Raw genomic sequence first — 22,060 nt, 5'->3', positions numbered from 1 at the left:
CATTCCCACCAGATATGGAATAAAGTTCCTGTACCACCACAATTTCTCCAACAAGTCTCAGGAACAGTTGGATATATACAGTGCAATCTTTCTGGGGTCAAATACCAATGAAAAAGAAGTTTATAATAATTCTCTTGCAATGCTGCCGAATTAGAGCATTTACTCGCAGATAGAAATAGGCAGGGATGCTCCGAAGTCCATCTCCCAAGCACATAGATGTTTAAAAGGTTCCTTGATGACCCTGGTAAGGTTATACACTTTAGATACTAATCCCCGCTTCCTGTCAGCCTCTTCACAATAATGCTCAAACAGCTTTGCCCTGATGTAGAGATGAATCTGAAAGTGGACAAAGCTATGGGGCCTGATGGGATTCATCCAAGGATACTGAGGGAGCTCAGAGATGTTCTGGCGGGTCCGCTGTGTGACCTGTTCAATAGATCCCTAGAAACAGGAGTGGTACCAAGAGATTGGAGAAGAGCGGTGGTGGTCCCGCTTCACAAGAGTGGGAACAGGGAGGAGGCTGGCAACTACAGACCGGTTAGCCTCACTTCGGTGGTGGGAAAAGTAATGGAGTCACTGCTGAAAGAGAGAATAGTGAACTATCTACAGTCAGGAGAATTAATGGACCAGAGGCAACATGGATTCACCAGGGGAAGATCCTGTCAGACAAATCTGATTGACTTTTTTGACTGGGTAACCAAGGAATTGGATCAAGGAAGAGCGCTCGATGTCATCTACTTGGATTTCAGCAAAGCTTTTGATACGGTTCCGCACAGGAGACTGGTGAATAAAACGAGAAGCTTAGGAGTGAGGGCCGAGGTGGTGACCTGGATTGCAAATTGGTTGACGGACAGAAGACAATGTGTGATGGTAAACGGAACTTTCTCTGAAGAGAGAGTGGTTTTAAGTGGTGTACCACAAGGATCGGTTTTGGGACCGGTCCTGTTCAATATCTTTGTGAGCGACATTGCGGACGGGATAGAAGGTAAGGTTTGTCTTTTTGCGGATGACACTAAGATCTGCAACAGAGTGGACGCGCCGGAAGGAGTGGAGAGAATGAGACGGGATTTAAGGAAACTGGAAGAGTGGTCGAAGATATGGCAGCTGAGATTCAATGCCAAGAAGTGCAAAGTCATGCATATGGGGAGTGGAAATCCGAATGAACTGTATTCGATGGGGGGGGAAAGGCTGATGTGCACAGAGCAGGAGAGGGACCTTGGGGTGATAGTGTCTAATGATATGAAGTCTGCGAAACAATGTGACAAGGCGATAGCAAAAGCCAGAAGAATGCTGGGCTGCATAGAGAGAGGAATATCGAGTAAGAAAAGGGAAGTGATTATTCCCTTGTACAGGTCCTTGGTGAGGCCTCACCTGGAGTACTGTGTTCAGTTCTGGAGACCGTATCTACAAAGAGACAAAGACAAGATGGAAGCGGTACAGAGAAGGGCAACCAAGAAGGTGGAGGATCTTCATCGGATGACGTACGAGGAGAGATTGAAGAATCTAAATATGTACACCCTGGAGGAAAGGAGGAGCAGGGGTGATATGATTCAGACTTTCAGATACTTGAAAAACTTTAATGATCCAAAGACAACGACAAACCTTTTCAGACGGAAAAAAATCAGCAGAACCAGAGGTCACGAGCTGAGGCTCCGGGGAGGAAGACTAAGAACCAATGTCAGGAAGTATTTCTTCACGGAAAGGGTGGTGGATGCCTGGAATGCCCTTCCGGAGGAAGTGGTGAAGTCTAAAACTGTGAAAGACTTCAAAGGGGCGTGGGATAAACACTGTGGATCCATCAAGTCTAGTGGGCATAAATATAGAGGAGGTGGTAAAACACTGCACGGAGCGGCAGAAGCCACAGAGGCATTCACGGAGCGGGATGCCAGTGGCCAGTAGTTGTTCCACCTTCAGGCAGCAAAATACTGCACGGAGCGGCAGTAGCCACAGAGGCATTCACGGAGTGGGATGCCAGTGGTTTGTGTTCCACCTTCACGGAGCGGAAGGTTGGAGGGCTGCCATCTCCAAAAAAACAAAAAACAAACAAGCAAAACAGAGGTGGGTAAGAGTATGGGGCAGGGGTGTGGCCGTTTATTGCGGCAGTTGCTACCCCTGATTGAGCTGGATGTTCATTGGGATGCGGATACGGCACTGCTCTCTGCATTGGTGGAGGGGTGGAAGGGAATTGGGGCCGGAGGGTGCTGGAAGCCAATAGTGACGGGGGAGGGGGAGAAAAAAGGGGTGGGGGGGAAGATTAAAAAAAAAAAAATGGATAAACTGCGTAGCTTGCTGGGCAGACTGGATGGGCCGTTTGGTCTTCTTCTGCCGTCATTTCTATGTTTCTATGTTTCTATGAATGTGCTTGGTTAAGTATGAAATGACGCACCTGAGCATATTCCAAAAAGTCTGATTGCCCCAAACCATATATATCAGCTAAATCCATGAAGTGCATTAAAGATCCTCGGAGAGGAGATGTTCAAGGCATTCTGTACCCCTTGACTTCCAATTTGCAAAGTTGCTATTCTGTATGTCTATTGCAAAGTCAATATTATGAAAGACAAACATTAAAATAGCACCACTTGCTAACTAGAATAGTTTTCCACTGAGATCAGACATGCAATATTGTGTGAAGCGCAAATGGAAAACATAAAAACAGTCGCCAGGTAGAGCAAGGTTGCTATGGAAGGGCAGAAAGAGGCATTCTTCCCACCAGATGCTGTTCAAGCAGAACCCATTGTTTCACAAAGGTTTTCCAATGAATATCTAATAGACCCCTAAGCTGAGAGGCAGCATAATACCAGGTCAAACTGAGAACTCCAAAACCCCCTCTGACTTTAGGCTGATACACTACCAATCGTGATAGCCTCAGCAGTCTACGCCTCCAAATAGTCAAAAACCTGTTTTCTGATACAAGCGAAGGATAGCTGAAGACACGAAGACTTAGAGTTATGAACAAATACAATAAGTGGAGGAGAACATTCATTTTGATGATAGCAATATGACCCAACCATGAGAAATGTTCCCTAGCCCATTTTGCCAAATCCGCATCAATAGCCTTTAGTAAAGGAACATAATTTAAAGAAAATAGATCTCGTACACTAGGTCCAAAATGTACTCCCAAATACTTAATTGAATGGCCCATTTAAAAGGAAATTGCAGTTTAATTTTCCGAACCTCAGTATCAACCAATGTGATATTCAAAATTTTCAGTTTTATCAAAATTAACCTTAAAGCTGGAAACTGCACTAAGCTGATCCATTTCAGCAATAAAACACCCCAGCGAGGAAAATAGATCTGTGATGGTAGGCAATATGTCGTCAGCAAAAAGAGACAAGGTGCAAATCCCCAACCCGCACTTTCTCAATCTGGGAGGAAGCCCGAACCTTAGATGCAAAGGATTCCAAAAATAAAGCAAAAAGAAGTGGGAAAAGTGAGCATCCTTGTCTCGTACCTCTTCCCCACACTAAAACATTGACCATATCCTCCATTAACTTTAACACAAGCCATAAGTGATTGATAAAGTTTCCTGACCCACTACAAAAAAAAGAAAAAAGGCCCAAACTGTATTTTCTTTTCTAAAGTTTTAAAAAGACATGAACAGTGTACCATGTCGAACGTTTTTTTCCTGCGTCAACTTATAGCAGTATGGAGGGGATATGTTCCTCTCTTACCCACCAAAGAATATCAACAATTTTGTGGACGTTGATCGCTGCCATACGATGAGGGATAAAACCAACCTGGTCATCATGTACCAGGTCAAATATAACCTTACTCAAACGTTCTGCTAAAATTCTGTCCAGTATTTTTAGATCTAAATTAATGAGAAATTGGTTGGTATGACCCACTGAGAAGAAGGATCACGTCCCGGTTTGGCGATAACTGAGATGCCTGCTATATTTGAATTGATTGAGAGTGGTAAGTCCAGTGTACTTATGGGACTATCTAAAAACTGTTGCTGCTCCATAGTGAGACAGGGTAGAGAGACAGACAAATATCTAATGATAGCATCCTCATCAAAAGTATTGTCATAGAAAAGGCATAAAAGGTTGAAAAACATTTCCTAATCTCAGTAGAAGAGGGTAACCATCTCTCCATTTTCATTAATTTTAGCTATAGAATTCTTAGTAAATAATACCTTTAATTTTCTAGTCTGATATCTCCCAGCTTTATTTCCCCTTTCAAAATATGTCTGTTTAGCCAACTCAAGTTTGTGAGCCATCAGGTTAGAATCTAAAGCATTCTGCTCAGTTTGGGCGGCTGACAAGTGTTGAAATACATTTTGGGATTGAGTGAACATGTGAAAATGGGTCAATTTGGTAACTTTTCCCAATAAAGCAGATCTCAATTTCTTTTTCTCTTTCTTACAAAAAGAAGCTTGAACAATCAGGATGCCCCTCATAACAGCTTTAGAGCACTCCCACACCACCCCAGGGGACACTGAAGGGGAAGTATTCAGATGGAAATATTCCTGAAGCTGGGAGCCAAAAGACTTGCAAAATTTTCATCTTTCAATAAGCTATCATTTAACTCCTTGTATCTCTGTTCCTCATCAAGATCCTGTAGGTGTAAGCAAACCAAATAGGAGTGTGATCGGATCAGGTTATTTTACCTATCCCAACCTCCAGGACACTATTTTGCAACATTTTATTTACTAAGAACATAAGAAAATGCCTTACTGGGTTAGACCAAGGGTCCATCAAGCCCAGCATCCTGTTTCCAACAGTGGCCAATCCAGGCCATAAGAACCTGGCAAGTACCCAAAAACTAAGTCTATTCCATGTAACCATTGCTAATGGCAGTGGCTATTCTCTAAGTGAACTTAATAGCAGGTAATGGACTTCTCCTCCAAGAACTTATCCAATCCTTTTTTAAACACAGCTATACTAACTGCACTAACCACATCCTCTGGCAACAAATTCCAGAGTTTAATTGTGCGTTGAGTAAAAAAGAACTTTCTCCGATTAGTTTTAAATGTGCCCTATGCTAACTTCATGGAGTGCCCCCTAGTCTTTCTACTATCCGAAAGAGTAAATAACCGATTCACATCTACCTCTCATGATTTTAAACACCTCTATCATATCCCCCCTCATTCGTCTCTTCTCCAAGCTGAAAAGTCCTAACCTCTTTAGTCTTTCCTCATAGGGGAGATGTTCCATTCCCCCTATCATTTTGGTAGCCCTTCTCTGTACCTTCTCCATCGCAATTATATCTTTTTTGAGATGCGGCGACCAGAATTGTACACAGTATTCAAGGTGCGGTCTCACCATGGAGCGATACAGAGGCATTATGACATTTTCTGTTTTATTCACCATTCCCTTTTTAATAATTCCCAACATTCTGTTTGCTTTTTTGACTGCCGCAGCACACTGTACCGACGATTTCAATGTGTTATCCACTATGACACCTAGATCTCTTTCTTGGGTTGTAGCACCTAATATGGAACCCAACATTGTGTAATTATAGCATGGGTTATTTTTCCCTATATGCAACACCTTGCACTTTATCCACATTAAATTTCATCTGCCATTTGGATGCCCAATTTTCCAGTCTCACAAGGTCTTCCTGCAATTTATCACAATCTGCTTGTGATTTAACTACTCTGAACAATTTTGTGTCATCTGCAAATTTGGTTATCTCACTCGTCGTATTTCTTTCCAGATCATTTCACCAAGTAGTAGTCAATACGTGTCTCATGTGGAGGGGAGTAAAAAGTATACATTTGTGAAGTGGGATGAAGTTGCCTCCATATGTCCACTATAATCCACTTAGCCATCAAAGAGTTTAGCACTTGCCTTGCCCCGAGAGCATGTCTAGTAGTACCAGAGAGTACTAACCTTATCCAATTTAGAATTGCAAGAGAAATTAGTCTCTCTTCCCCCCCCCCCCCCCCCCCCCCCGGATTAACATTCCCTCCACGCAGGACAACAGTATTCCATTAACAGGACCGCTCCTGTTCATTATTTTTGTGAGCGACATTGCGGACGGAAGGTAAGGTTTGTCTTTTTGCGGATGACACTAAGATATGCAACAGAGTAGACACGCTGGAAGGAGTGGAGAGAATGAGACTGGATTTAAGAAAACTGGAAGAGTGGTCGAAGATATGGCAGCTGAGATTCAATGCCAAGAAGTGCAAAGTCATGCATATGGGGAGTGGAAATCGGAATGAACTGTATTCGATGGGGGGGGGGGGGGGGGGGGGGGGGAAGGCTGATGTGCACGGAGCAGGAGAGAGACCTTGGGGTGATAGTGTCTAATGATATGAAGTCTGCGAAACAATGCGACAAGGCGATAGCAAAAGCCAGAAGAATGCTGGAATGCATAGAGAGAGAGGAATATCGAGTAAGAAAAGGGAAGTGATTATCCCCTTGTACAGGTCCTTGCTGAGGCCTCACCTGGAGTACTGTGTTCAGTTCTGGAGACCGTATCTACAAAGAGACAAGGACAAGATGGAAGCGGTACAGAGAAGGGCGACCAGGAAGGTGGAGGGTCTTCATCGGAGGACATACGAGTAGAGATTGAAGAATCTAAATATGTACTCCCTGGAGGAAAGGAGGAGCAGGGGTGATATGATTCAGACTTTCAGATACTTGAAAAACTTTAATGATCCAAAGACAACGACAAACCTTTTCCGTCAGAAAAAAATCAGCAGAACCAGAGGTCACGAGCTGAGGCTCCAGGGAGGAAGACTGAGAACCAATGTCAGGAAGTATTTCTTCACGGAAAGGGTGGTGGATGCCTGGAATGCCCTTCCGGAGGAAGTGGTGAAGTCTAAAACTGTGAACGACTTCAAAGGGGCATGGGATAAACACTGTGGATCTATCAAGTCTAGAGGGCGTGAATAAAGTGGAGGCAGCAAAACACTGCACGGAGCGGCAGTAGCCACAGAGGCATTCAAACACTGCAAGGAGCAGCAGTAGCCACAGAGGCATTCACGGAGCGGGATGCCAGTGGCCAGTAGTTAGTGTTCCACCTTCACGGAGCAGAAGGATGGAGGGCTGCTATCTCCAAAAAAATTTTAAAAAAATAAAAAAAACAAACAAAAAAATAAAAACAGGGGTGGGTAAGAGTATGAGGCAAGGGTGTGGCCTGCTTGTTACAGCGGTTGCTACCCCTAATTGATCTGGATGTCACTTGGATGCAGATACGGCGCTGCTCTCTAAATTGGTGGTGGGGTGGAGGGGAATTAGGGCTGGAGGGTACTGGAAGCCAATAGTAAAAGGTGGGAGTGAGAAAAAGGGGGAAAAAAATGGATAAAGTGCGTAGCTTGCTGGGCAGACTGGATGGGCCATTTGGTCGTCTTCTGCTGTCATTTCTATGTTTCTATGTAAGAGCAGTCAGAAAAGGAGGCTGCTCAGAGTTGGAAGCATAAATGGTTATAATAGTAAGAAAATCTCAACCCACCCAGAACTTCATCAATAAGTATCTACCCTGCGGGTCTGCCAGCTGAGAGAGAAGCTCAAATGTGAGATGCCTAGAAATCAAAATGCCAACCCCTGCATACTTTCCTCCCTTAGGTCTGGCCACTAGAAACTTATGAGGAAAGCCCTTTAAGGATAATACATATTCATGCCTTTTCCTTAAATGTCTCCTACAGTAAGGCTATGGAAACTTTTTAAATTGAGAGAAGCTTATGCTTTCTATATGTATTAAGTCCCTTAATATTAAGGGAAAGAACTCGCAGAGACATCATGAATAAAAATAAACTGAGAAAGCTTAAAAGAAGCCAGGAAGCTCATTTCAATAGTATTCATAAACTCTCGCTCTACCACCGCATCGACACAAATAAAAGTAATACAGGAGATCATGTGATGCTGTGTAGGGGACAGATGTGATTTTCCCCTCTCAGCGCCCAGCCTCGGCATCCGGCCCCATCCACACCCGCCAATTCAGGTTTTTGTGTTTTTTTTTCCCCAGTTTCACCACTCTTGCTGACTTGCATTTATCTACGGCTTAAGTGTTCGGAAAATGATGTCCCGGAAAAGGACAGGCCCTGCATTCCTGACCAGCCGGCAGTGCCAGAGGCCGAATTACCTGAACAGTCATCCGCGGTGGCACTAGCAGATATTAAAGCCATGGTTACGGAGGCATTAGGGCCCGAACTTAAAAACATTGCGACTAAGTTGATAGAATTATCCGCCGCAAATGCAGGTTATGAAGTGCGATTTAACAAAGTGGAGCAACGCGTGTCAGACCTCCAAGATAGCTTCCTCATCTCACAGTCTGACATTACTCGCATAAAGGAATCTTTAGTAAAACATGCCGAAAGGTTGGAAAACCAAGAGAATCGGTTGCGCCGATCCAACTTGTGCTTTCTCGGTCTTCCCGAATCGCTAGACGAAAAGAGCCTACCTACCTTCTTAGAAACCTGGCTATGCAAGGAACTGGGTCTGTCTTGCACACATTGCCCCTTGAGGGTCGAGCGCGCGAATCGCCTTGGGTTGAAGGAAGGAAATGCTGCCAAGCCCCGGGTCATGATAGCGAAAATTTTCAATTACACGCATAAATGTGAAATTTTGCAAGCGACAAGAGCCGGGAAATCACTAACTTACGAAAACCAGAAAATCCGGGTATTACAGGATTTCTCGGTGAATCTGACAGTGCAGCGATGTGCAGTGGCCCCTTTCTGTACAAAATTGATCAATGCGGGCACATGGGCCACCCTGGTTTATCCTGCCCGACTCCGGGTGGCCATGCCGGAGAGCGTTCACTGGTTTACCAACGTTGAAGTGCGTGGTTACCTGCGGGCAGCTGCGCCATCGCTGTTAGACGATGCGGAAACATCGAGGCCCGAGAGTTGATGGCCCGAGAGTTGATGGACCGGCCTGCAGATTAGGTGAACTCAGCTGAAGTCTTGATCAGACACTAGTCTAGAGCTTCTCAATTGCTTAGGCGATCCGGCACTCGGGGGTTTTTTTTTGTTTTTTTTTAGTGACTTTAATGGAAGACTTGTCCTTTCGGTACTACAGATCCGAGGACTGGTTTTTACTAATTTTTCTTCCCTGTAGTCCAGCGGGGTCACAGTTTTTGGCGGGGTTACCTAATGTTGGAAAGTTTATAGAGTTTTCTATCGTGGATTCTCATTTCAATTGGGGAAGGTGGATGGGGTTAGGGTGGGGGGGGAGGAGGGTTGTTGGCATGGAAGTGGTCTCGCATTCATCCTCTTGGATGTCTGGGGTAAGTGGGATCCAGGGTGGGGAGGGAATCGGGTAGGGGGGGTGTATGTGGGTTATTGTTGTATCTACATTGTGTCCATGTCTGTGACAGGCATCCCATAGCCATCATTGATTTGTTGCTGATGTCTGTTTGAAATGGGAAGGCCCTCATTATGAATGTCTTTATCATGTCATACATATCTTGTGACAAGTTGAACACCTAAGCACAGTACTCCTATAATATCCTGGAATGTATGTGGGATAAACTCTCCTATTAAGCGAAAAAAAATCCTTACTACTCTTAAGAGAAAAGCCACTGATCTGGTATTCCTTCAGGAGACCCATCTTAATGACAAAGAGGCTGATTCAGTACGGTGCGCTCAGGCCGAGCGCCAAGTTAGCCCCCGTTTGGACGCGCATTTTCGATGCGCTATTATTACCCCTTATGTAGTAAGGGGTAATAGCGCATGGAAACCACGCGTCCAACCCCCCCCAACTAATAGTGCCCTCAACATGCAAATGCATATTGATGAGCCTATTAGTCCCGCATGATACAGAAAGTAAAATGTGCAGCCAAGCTGCACACTTTACTCTCAGAAATTAACGCCTGCCCAAAGGCAGGCGTTAATTTCGGCCAGCAACGGTAAAGTGTACAGAAAAGCAGAAAAAAACTGCTTTTCTGTACACCCTCCGACTTAATATCATAGCGATATTAAGTCTGAGGCCCCAAAAATAAAAAAAATCTTAAAAATAAAATAAACGGCCCGTGGGTTGGAAAACGGACGCTCAATTTTGCTGGCGTCTGTTTTCCGAACCCGTGGCTGTCAGTGGGTTCGACAACCGATGCTGATAAAATTGAGCGTCGGCTGTCAAACCCGTCGGCTGTCAAACCCTTATTGGCCACTTCTGCCAATAAGGAGGTGTTAGGGATGCGCTAGTGTCCCTAGCGCCTGCTTATTAGCGCGGGCCCTCATTTGCATACAGAATTGTGCGCCCAGGAGAGTGGCTGCGGCGCACATCGGGAGAGCGGGCGCTCCCCCGTGCATTTTACTGAATCGGCCCAATTGAGCACAAGAAGCTGTGCCAAGGGCTGGGTAGGAAAGGTTTATTTTGCTTCAGCCTCCACAAAATCAGCAGGGGTGGCTGTTCTCATTTTCAAAATGCTACCTCTTCAGATCCAGAAAGAGATCAAGGACCCCCAGGGACGGCACATTATTCTGATCACTCGTCTTTACGATGAGACCATTGTAATTTTTAACACATACGTGCCCAATAACTACACTCCTGGATTTTTCAGGGAAATTCATTCACACCATTGCTTTTTTCGCTACACTGGCTTCCAGTACAATGGCAAATTCAATATAAACTAGCCTCCATTTTCCACAACCTAATGTTCAACATCACCTCCTCTTGGACAAAAGCCACTCTCAAGTTGTACGCTCCTAGTCGAACCCTATGTTCCTCAACAAGTAGTTACTCGATATTCCCTCCCCTCGTTTTTCTCGCCTTGATTCCACCAGAGAACAGGCCTTTTGTTTTGCGGACCCAATCCTGTGGATCTCCTTACCTATCTAACAGGCTGATACAGTAAGGGCGCGTAAGAAAAAGTGCGGCCGTGCCGGGCGCCCGCTTGTTTGCCGTGCGCACAGTTCGGATCACATACCGCTATACAGTATTTAAATGGCATGCAAATGCAAGCCGCGTCCAAAATGCGTCCATGAAGTGCAATCCATTTTACTGTATAGAGCGCTATACAGTGCCTATACAGTATCCTGGGTGCGCTGGTACCTGTCATTTCAGATGACATTTGAAATGACAGGTACCAGGAAGTGGATGGTTCTCCTACGCTCGGGCATCGGGGATTGCCAGTCCTCTCTCCCCCCCTCCCGAAGCAAGGCGCAGGGCGAAAATCGACTCGACATGTTATTAAAGCAAATCGAAATTGTAACAAAAGTAAACTTACTGCATGCTTCCAGCAGCCCCAGTCCTCTCTCCCCTCCTCCCGAGGCGCCCACCGCAGCTCCCCTGCCTCCCGGGGGCAGCCGGCGGAGAAAGCGGCTTCCAGCAGCCCCGCTGGCGAAGGTGCATGAACGCACGTCCAATTTGGGCGCTCAAGCAGCGAAGGCGCATGCGCGCACGCCGTGACCGCGGACGGCGCCTTCGCTGCTTGAGCGCCCAAATTGGACGTGCGTTCATGCACCTTCTCCGGCAGGGCTGCTGGAAGCCGCTTTCGCCGCCGGCTGCCCCCGGGAGGGAGGGGAGAGAGGACTGGGGCTGCTGGAAGCATGCAGTAAATTTACTTTTGTTACAATTTCGATTTGCTTTAATAACATGTCGAGTCGATTTTTGCCCTGAGCCTTGCTTCGGGAGGGGGGAGAGAGGACTGGCAATCCCCGATGCCCAAGCGTAGGAGAAGCAGGCCACACCATGTTACTCACTTGCTCCAACCCACCCACTTATTTGACCGGAGCCTTCCTATTGCTGTCACATCCCTCTAATGCCAGGGTCAGGGTAGGTGGTAAATTAGCGGGTTAAAGATGCGGCAAAACAGTTGGTTAAAAAGGTGATAATCGGGCCGCACGTTACTGTATGGCAGGGAATAGCTAATCCGATCGTTTACATATATACATGCTGCGGGCGGAAAGGGAAACGCGTCGATTTAAAGAAGCGGTAAAGATTGGTAAAAACGGATAGTGAATCGCGGGTTAGACTTACGCGGCCAAATTGTGGGTAGAAAGCGGGTTAGAAACAGGGTAACCGTGGCTGCGCTTTACTGTATCGGCCTGTAAATTTGTAACACCAATGAACTAAAGGAATTCTATTAGTCCTAAAAACCTTCTTTAACCAAGCCTTTAAAGATCTATTAATAGCTGATCCAATCAGCTATTAACACGCATATTTTTTTCCAAGTTGGCCCCTTAACACTCCAAACATGCTATGCCTAGACAACTTTGTATGTTTGTTATGTTTGTCCTTGGATTTTTATGAATGTTTTTGTTACACGCCCCAAACGTTTGGAGGGTACGGGATACAACTGATTTTAAATAAATAAATAGTATTTATGCTTTTCACATGTTGTGAGTAATTCGTAAATTAGTCCCTTTTTTGACAGAGCCCAATTTAAAAATATTATCTTGTGCTTTTGTGTTATCTAGATAAGATTGTAATTCTCTGTATGTAGGTATTACAGAGGCCAATTTGAAACATCCAGTTATTGCAAAATACAACAGCACAAGTTGTGTTTGGGGTGGCTGCTAGAAAGGTTTTGAATAAATTTTAAAATATGCCTGACCTCTAAAGCTCTGTCAAAAGGCATACTAGATTATTTTGTTAATTCACTTACTCCTTACAAACAACAAGAGTTTATGATCTTCTCAAAGCGAACTCTTAAGGCCACCCTTGTCAAAAGAAAAATATCTGAAACATATCAGAGAATGAAGCTTTTAGTACCAGGCTTCTTTAATGTGGAACAATTTATCTCTTACTCTTCATACAGTAAATGACTATATGAGATTCAGAAAAATGATTTAAGACTTGGCTTTTTGAACAAAATTTTTAATATAGTTTTTCCTTAAGACTTGTTTTGTGCTACTTTTAAACTCAAAATTATATTTTGTTTTCATATTGTATTATGTATCATGTTATATTTTTTTATATTGTACACCATTTTTCAATTTTATGAAAATCGGTATAACACATTACAATTGCCAATTGGTTTACTTCCTGATTTACTATGAGCATGATTAATGAGCACATGAAAGAAATATTTAGAGTTCACTGTGTTAAGAGTTAACTATTTGGGATGTAGAGTATGTGATAACATTTTTGTAATCTATGATCAGAAAAATCAGAAAAGTTTCTAACTAAAACTGTATGCTAGTTAGCATTGGACAGCAATAGCACATTTAGGACACTTTTTTTGTGTTACTAGACTTTGTACCTTCTTTACAAACCCTCATTTGAATTATTAAAATGTCATGAGGAATGTCAGCTATATATTTTTAGGTAAGCTAGTCTATTAGCAGAAATTTGTGTCTATAGAAGGTAGAGGTGTCTCTTGTTTACATAGAATACTATGCAAACTACAAAATTAGACTGTATTCTTTTTATGAGTTCTAAAATAAAGTCAGAAGGCATTGTGTCAGGGAAGGAAGATTGTGACCTTGGCACATGCCCCTTTCAGAAGCCTTGTGACAGTTGTGAAATGTGAGTTTTTTTTCTTCCAGCTTTATATGGAGATTCATGTCTCCATGCCACAGCTCTTGTGTTTTGACAACCTGGCTTTTTAAATGGTTTATAGGCTTAATCTGTTTGAGCATTTAATTTCAGCAGTGAACACTTGGGAGTTACGCATTACCGCTCAGACTGATGACCTTCCGCAAATCTACTGAGTTTAGGAGTGTTGAAATGAATTAGCCGCATTTAGGAAATTATTCTTTGTGTTAATCCACAAGAAGTAAAAAAAAAACAAAAAAAAAAGGGAAAATAGAGCTCAAACTGTTTGTTCTTCAGTAATTGGAGCAAACCTCTGGATCAACATTTGTCACTAAAATTCTCAAATTTAGTAAAATAACCTGGAATGCCTTTTAAGATTTAGGTGATTTTAGCTCATAGAGACTGCTAGACTTGTTCGTAACTCGAATACTCTGTCTGAAGCAGGTCGTCTTTGAGTCTAAACTGATGCAGGCCCCCCTAGCCCCCAAATCTTGTTCCCGAGTAGTTTCAGCTGACATTTTCTCCTTATATGTAAACATGGGAGCATGTCATATTCTTTATTGAAATAAACATTTTCAACAAGTGAAATGACAAACTAAAGAAAAGGAGTTATCAGGACCAGTTTAACTCTAGGAGGGAATCTTGTAATCCAGATTAAATGGGAAAACCTATAAAAAGTCGTGATTTCTACCTTTTGGATTTCACTGTTTGCTTTATTTAAAAGATTTTATATACAGTCTTTCGTGTTTACATCACAACAGTTTACAAAAAAAACCCCAAACAAATTACATCACTAATATAGATCAGAAATATACATCACAAAATGTTATAAAAACCATACATTATTAATCTTAAAAACAAGATAAAGTTAGCTAAAAAGAAAATATTCGTGTCAAGGTAAAAGAAAATCAATTTTCTGGACGCTGAGTAGGCTAGCTCAAAGAACCATGTTTTCTTAAATTTTCTTATCTCTGTTTCTAGTCTTAGGTCTACATGCAAGGTGTTCCAAAGACTCTGTCCTGTAATTGAAATAGCTCTCTCTAGACCTGAGACAGATGTGCTTTGTTTAGTGTAGGGATGTGCAGTAGTCCTTTGTTTGCAGATCTCAAAGATCTGTGTCCTTGCCTATAAAGGAACAATCCTCTGGCCATAAAGTTTTTATTTATTTATTTATTTTGGGGGGCTGTCAGTTTCTTCTTGCTGAATCAGAACAAACCTCTACTGGGTTGCATGCTACCATGAACCTTCATTTACAACTACCTGGGGTCCTCCTCCCCTTATTATTATTATTTTTTTTTTTAACAATGTTTCACTCTCATTTAAGTGATCCATTGCAGGGACAATCCTTGGGCAGGAGCCAAAGACTACAACTCTCTGGACCCTGTTATGCATATACTCTGTGGCTGGTCACTAGATGTTGCCATTATGAGAACATAAGAACATAAGAAAATGCCATACTGGGTCAGACCAAGGGTCCATCAAGCCCAGCATCCTGTTTCCAACAGTGGCCAATCCAGGCCATAAGAACCTGGCAAGTACCCAAAAACTAAGTCTATTCCATGTTACCATTGCTAATGGCAGTGGCTATTCTCTAAGTGAACTTAATAGCAGGTAATGGACTTCTCCTCCAAGTGAATGTTTATCCAACATTCACTTGGCTGTGTTGGCAGAGTTTAGAAGGTTAGCATTGGTGGTGTCCCATAAGTTGTGAGTTGTTGAGCCGTTAGCTGAGCCTCAGGGGAAGGCATGGTTAGAGGCAAGGGCAAAAGAGGTCTGGGTTGCTTGCCGAAGACCACCTGGAAGGGAGAAGTCCCAGTAGGGGAGTGCACATGTGTATTGTGCAAGAACTCCGCCCAAGGTAAGAGCAGTGCCCAGTCATCTTGACGGATCCCAACAAAAGAGCGGATGAAAGACTTCAACCCCTGATTGATCCATTCAGCTTGACCATTCCCCTGAGGATGGAAAGCAGAAGTGAAATCCAACTGCACCCCAAATGTTTACATAAGGAACGACAGTACTTCGCCGTGAATTGGGGGCCACAGTCGGATGCGATGTGCTAGGGAAGGCCCTGGAGGTGGAAGACATGTTGCGTGAATAGTTGTGCCAATTCAGGTGCAGACGGCAGCTTGGGTAGGGGAACGTAATGTGCCATTTTTGAAAATCTGTCGACCATTACCCAGATCACCAAGTTGCCGTAGGAAGAGGGTAAGTCTACCACAAAATCCGTGGAGATGTGGGTCCACAGCTTGCGAGGAGCTGGAAGAGGCTGCAGGAGCCCCCACGGGCGGCCGGGCAGTGGCTTCTCTTGCGCACAAGTCGGACAGGAACTGACATAAGCTTGGACATCCTGGGCCATCTGAGGCCACCAATAGTTATGAGACAACAGTTCCAAGGTGCGGGTCCTGCCTGGGTGGCCGGCGGTGAGTGAGTCATGACCCCAGGCTAGAACCTTCGGTCGAAGGCGGAGTGGGACCACCGTCTTCCCCAGGGGCACCGTGTTGGTGGCTGCCAGTAGGATTCTGGCAGGGTCCAGCATGTAATGGGGTAAGTCCGGAGTGTCCTCTGCATCATAAAGTCTGGACAGGGCATCTGCCCTGGCATTCTTTATCGCTGGATGGTAGCGCAGTACAAAGTTGAACCAGCTGAAGAAGAGGGACCAGCGGGCCTGGCATGGGTTCAGACACTGTGCCTTACTGAGATATTCTAAATTTTTATGATCAGTGTGTACTGTGATGGGGTGTTGTGCCCCCTCCAACCACTGGTAGCAAGGCTCCCTGGGTGGAGTGCTGGCTGAGTACCGCCCCTGACTTCCACATCGGACGCGTCTACCTCCACAATGAATGGGCGAGCAGGGTCTGGGTAATGGAGACAGGGTTCTTGCAGGAAGGCCCGTTTCAGATTTTTGAAAGCTTGAACAGCTTCAGGAGGCCAATGTCTAGCATCCGAGCCCATCCTGGTTAGGGCAGTGAGCGGTGCCACTAAGTGAGAGTATTGCAGGATGAAGTTCCTGTAGAAGTTGGCGAATCCAAGAAACCGTTGCAGTGAACGAAGTCCCACAGGTTGAGGCCACTCCCAAATGCTAGCTAGTTTGTCCGAGTTAATGTGGATAAGTGCAAGGTGATGCATATAGGGAAAAATAACCCATGCTATAATTACACAATGTTGGGTTCCATAGTAGGTGCTACAACCCAAGAAAGAGATCTAGGTGTCATAGTGGATAACACATTGAAATCGTCGGTACAGTGTGCTGCGGCAGTCAAAAAAGCAAACAGAATGTTGGGAATTATTAGAAAAGGAATGGTGAATAAAACGGAAACTGTCATAATGCCTCTGTATCGCTCCATGGTGAGACCGCACCTTGAATACTGTGTACAATTCTGGTCGCCGTATCTCAAAAAAGATATAATTGCGATGGAGAAGGTACAGAGAAGGGCTACCAAAATGATAAGGGGAATGGAACAACTTCCCTATGAGGAAAGACTAAAGAGGTTAGGACTTTTCAGCTTGGAGAAGAGACGACTGAGGGGGGATATGATAGAGGTGTTTAAAATCATGAGAGGTCTAGAACGGGTAGATGTGAATCGGTTATTTACTCTTTCGGATAGTAGAAAGACTAGGGGGTACTCCATGAAGTTAGCATGGGGCACATTTAAAACTAATCGGAGAAAGTTCTTTTTTACTCAACACACAATTAAACTCTGGAATTTGTTGCCAGAGAATGTGGTTAGTGCAGTTAGTATAGCTGTATTTAAAAAAGGATTGGATAAGTTCTTTCCTCATAGGGGAGTTGTTCCATTCCACTTATCATTTTGGTAGCCCTTCTCTGTACCTTCTCCCTCGCAATTATATCTTTTTTGAGATGCGGCGACCAGAATTGTACACAGTATTCAAGGTGCGGTCTCACCATGGAGCGATACAGAGGCATTATGACATTTTCCGTTTTATTCATCATTCCTTTTCTAATAATTCCCAACATTCTGTTTGCTTTTTTGACTGCCGCAGCACACTGAACCGATTTCAATGTGTTATCCACTATGACACCTAGATCTCTTTCTTGGGTTGTAGCACCTAATATGGAACCCAACATTGTGTAATTATAGCATGTTATTTTTCCCTATATGCATCACCTTGCACTTATCCACATTAAATTTCATCTGCCATTTGGATGCCCAATTTTCCAGTCTCACAAGGTCTTCCTGCAATTTATCACAATCTGCTTGTGATTTAACTACTCTGAACAATTTTGTGTCATCTGCAAATTTGATTATCTCACTCGTCGTATTTCTTTCCAGATCATTTATAAATATATTGAAAAGTAAGGGTCCCAATACAGATCCCTGAGGCACTCCACTGTCCACTCCCTTCCACTGAGAAAATTGCCCATTTAATCCTACTCTGTTTCCTGTCTTTTAGCCAGTTTGCAATCCACGAATGGATATCGCCACCTATCCCATGACTTTTTACTTTTCCTAGAAGCCTCTCATGAGGAACTTTGTCAAACGCCTTCTGAAAATCCAAGTATACTATATCTACCGGTTCACCTTTATCCACATGTTTATTAACTCCTTCAAAAAAGTGAAGCAGATTTGTGAGGCAAGAGTTGCCCTGGGTAAAGCCATGCTGACTTTGTTCCATTAAACCATTATGTTGTGGCTGGGACTCCCCATCTCCACTTCCTTCACCCTTTTCCTAGAAGCTGTGAATGAGATCCCAGTAAAATTAAACTTTTTTTTTTTATTTTATTTTTGGTGCTGGCAGTTTCCTCTTGCTCCTTTGAGATTCTAGCTCACTCAAAACCAGCCTCTATTGAGCTGTGGCACCAGGGGTCTTCACTCAGGATTACCCAGGGATTTTTCTCCCTATTTATATCCTCTCTGAATGTTAATTCAGTGATTCATCATAGTGACTATCCTAGGTTAGGGGGTGAGGCATCAGGACTGCTTCTGGAACCCTGCAGTCACAGGCTTTAAGTTTGTCCACCCACCCAGCAGCACTGTTGGAGGATGTTTGGGTTTCTTTTTCCACAGCATCCCTGGCTGACTGTGGGAACCGAAGACCTGACCTGAGAGTTAAGCCCATATTTCCCTTGTGGGGCGGGGCCTGCCCTAAAGCTAAACTAACTTCTAACTTTCATCTGCGTTCCTCCAAAACGGACTTGCATGCCATTCATCTTGTATGTTTATCTTGCTCTTACAAGCATTCTGTAAAATATCAGCTTTTCTTTTCCATGGCCACAGGCAAACTAGCAAAACGAGGCATTGCCATTGCTGTACATACAGAATGAACCTTTTAAGAAATAAAGAGCCATTCCTTCTGTGTTGGTATTTAAATGCTGTTGTGTTCATAATCTAGAATTTCTCATTTGTAGAAAGATGTGCTGACTATGGAGAAGTATGTGAGCAAAATGTGGTATGGTTCATCTCTTTATAGAAGTCCTTTCAAAGAAAAAATGGGTACAATTTCACTTTCTCAAGAGTGTAAGACACTAAATTTGTTGAATTGAATACTGCAAACAGATGTTCATTTAAGAACTTTGTAAGCAGTTATGTCAGTATTTCCTTCTTCCTTATTTGGCATGTGATTTCTGTTTTTAGCATCATGAGATAAAATAGCAGTGTTATCTGATCCCAGTGTGTGGGAAGTGGGTAGGAAAGAAGAGCCTCAGGTGCTACTAATTCCATATATTCCCCCATTGTGGTTTTTCCATGACCAGAAAAGTCATATCCTACCCAGATAAAGAATGGAATCCTCTTTAGAGCTACTGATCTCTCCCCATCAAATGTCATAAGAATCACACATGCTAGCATAATTCTAAAGTGCTTTTTGGATCAGAAATGAACCCAGATTATTTACAAAGTGATCATCATGTTGCTCATTTAGTCCTGATTCTTCTTGTGAGGAAGAGCACTGAAACTGACGAGATGGGTTGTTTCTGGCTTAATACATTCTTATTTAATCATGTGTCGACAGGATAAAAAAAAAAAATCCACTGCAAACAATTTATGAAAGAAAAAATTATTTTATTAAAGACCATTGTATCACAAGATGCTTAGGCCATGTTCAACCTTCAGTTTTAATCTTCGGTCCAGAATCCATGCTAATTTACTTGCACTAAAAAGTCCAGCAAATATGGCACAGTATCACTAAGAGTGAAGATGAAACATGTTTATTACATAAACATCTCCTTTTTGCACAAGGGTTAACTTTTTTTTTTTTTTTTTTTATTAATGTAAATCTGCCACCATTTTTAAATATCCATAGCTAAACATAGACCAGTGTTTAAATCAGCTTTCTGCTTCAGGGGCTAAAATAACTTCATCTTCTGTGCTGATTCATCATGCTAGAATCTCACTCAATCTTGTGTGGGTCCTGTAGGTTCTGGACATTATTTTACACAAGCAGTATGGAACATAGACATGAACATACATCATCTTCTCTTACTGATGTTTGTAACCATTCAAGTATTTTCTGTTTGAATAAGAGCCTCATCAGTTGGCTTCATATCTATAGCACCAGCAAGTTCCTGGTTTTGTTTAAGATATATACTTTGAGGAAATTTAGAGAACTCCCGTGAAATTGCAGGAACAAAGGAAAAAGAGAAACTTCACCAGTCCTCAAACAAATTAAGAAATATAAAATCAATAGCAGTAAAACATACTAACAAAGAACAGATTTCAAAATAACTGATGAATGGAATATCCAATAATAAAAACTCATATAAAAAATTTCTAGATACCAATAAAATATTTCAAAATAGCAGACACAAAGACCCAATAATGAAAAATAAGGATAAAAAAATGCTTTGTTCTGCATTCCTGGGAACTTTTGATATCCATGTGCCCTGAGATTGTTTTGAATTCACAGGAGGGATGGTTTGCTTGCAACTTTCTCCTTTCTCTGTCACACGCAAGCTTTCTCACACTGGCTCTCACAAACATACACATGCTTGCTCTCTCTCTCACATAGGCTCGCAGTCATGCACATATACACATGCTTTTTCTCTCTCACTTATATAGGCTCATAATCACACATTTACACACATGCTGTCTGTCTTTTCACACTTATACACACAGGCTTTCTATCACACACTTACATGCTGACTTTCACAGACACCCATTCTCATTCACACACTTACACATATGCTCTCTTTCTCTCATACATAGGCTCTCAATCACATACTCATATGCTCTCTCACTTACACATGTTCTCCTACTTATACACACAAGCTCTTAATCATATATACACATGATCTCTCTCACCCATACAGGTTCTCAATCATATACTTACATTCATACTATTTCTCTCACACACAGGCTCTCAATCACTCACATACATGTTGTCGCATACATACCCAGGATCTCAATCAAATAGGCTTGCTCTCTCACTTTCTCTCTCCCCCCACCAAACTAGCGACAGGAACAGCCTCCTCTATTTCCTGCCTTAGTGGCAGCAGCAGCCCCATTCCCTTCCAGCCCCTCGCGGCCTCGAGAAAGGCCTCCCATCTGCTGTGGGGGCTGAATTTGTACCTCTTGTACTCTGCACCTCACTGCTTTTCAGGGCTTGCCTCTCTTCTTTGGGCTGATGCTGCAAGCACTAGCATGGTCTCTTCTTCTTGTGTGCATGGCTGCACACCACTTCCTCCTCCGGGCGACAGGGGGGCAGGAAGAAGAGTCCATGCTGGTGCCGCTGACTCCTAACCTCTTTAGCCTTTCCTCATAGGGGAGCTGTTCCATTCCCCTTATCATTTTGGTAGCCCTTCTCTGTACCTTCTCCATCGCAATTATATCTTTTTTGAGATGCGGCGACCAGAATTGTACACAGTATTCAAGGTGTGGTCTCACCATGGAGCGATACAGAGGCATTATGACATATTCTGTTTTATTCACCATTCCCTTTCTAATAATTTGCCAACATTGTTTGCTTTTCTGACTGCCGCAGTACACTGAACAGACTATTTCAATGTGTTATCCACTATGACGCCTAGATCTTTTTCTTAGGTTCCATATTAGGTGCTACCACCCAACATTCTGTAACTATAGCATGGGTTATTTTTCCCTATATGCATCACCTTGCACTTATCCACATTAAATTTCATCTGCCATTTGGATGCCCAATTTTTCAGTCTCAGAAGGTCTTCCTGCAATTTATCAGAATCTGCTTGTGGTTTAACTACTCTGAACAATTTTGTATCATCTGCAAATGTGATTACCTCACTCGTCGTATTTCTTTCCAGATCATTTATAAATATATTGAAAGGTAAGGGTCCCAATACATATCCCTGAGGCACTCCACTGCCCACTCCCTTCCACTAAGAAAATTGTCCATTTAATCCTACTCTGTTTCCTGTCTTTTAGCCAGATTGTAATCCACAAAAGGACATCCCCACCTATCCCATGACATTTTTTACTTTTCTTAGAAGCCTCTCATGATGAACTTTGTCAAACACCTTCTGAAAATCCAAGTACATTACATCTACCGGTTCACCTTTATCCACATGTTTATTAACTCCTTCAAAAAAGTGAAGCAGATTTGTGAGGCAAGACTTGCCTTGGGTAAAGCCATTGTCTTTGTTCCATTAAACCATGTCTTTCTATATGTTCTGTGATTTTGATGTTTAGAACATTTTCCACTATTTTTCCTGGCACTGAAGTCAGGCTAACCGGTCTGTAGTTTCCCGGATCGCCCCTGGAGCC

The 22,060-nt window shown here is 43.2% G+C and overlaps 1 protein-coding gene across 2 annotated transcripts in view; it reads left to right on the top strand.

Annotated features, from left to right (window-relative positions):
• The window catches only part of KIAA0355 (KIAA0355 ortholog), a 288,245-nt gene that overhangs the window by 19,691 nt on the left and 246,494 nt on the right, over nt 1-22,060 (top strand). The gene's annotated exons all lie outside the window — the stretch shown is intronic.

Source organism: Rhinatrema bivittatum, chromosome 7 (assembly GCF_901001135.1).
Source record: "Rhinatrema bivittatum chromosome 7, aRhiBiv1.1, whole genome shotgun sequence".
In the NCBI taxonomy this organism is placed as follows: Eukaryota; Metazoa; Chordata; class Amphibia; order Gymnophiona; family Rhinatrematidae; genus Rhinatrema; species Rhinatrema bivittatum.
The sequence above is the reverse complement of the archived record's forward strand: the minus strand, read 5'-3'. Positions and strand labels throughout refer to the sequence as shown.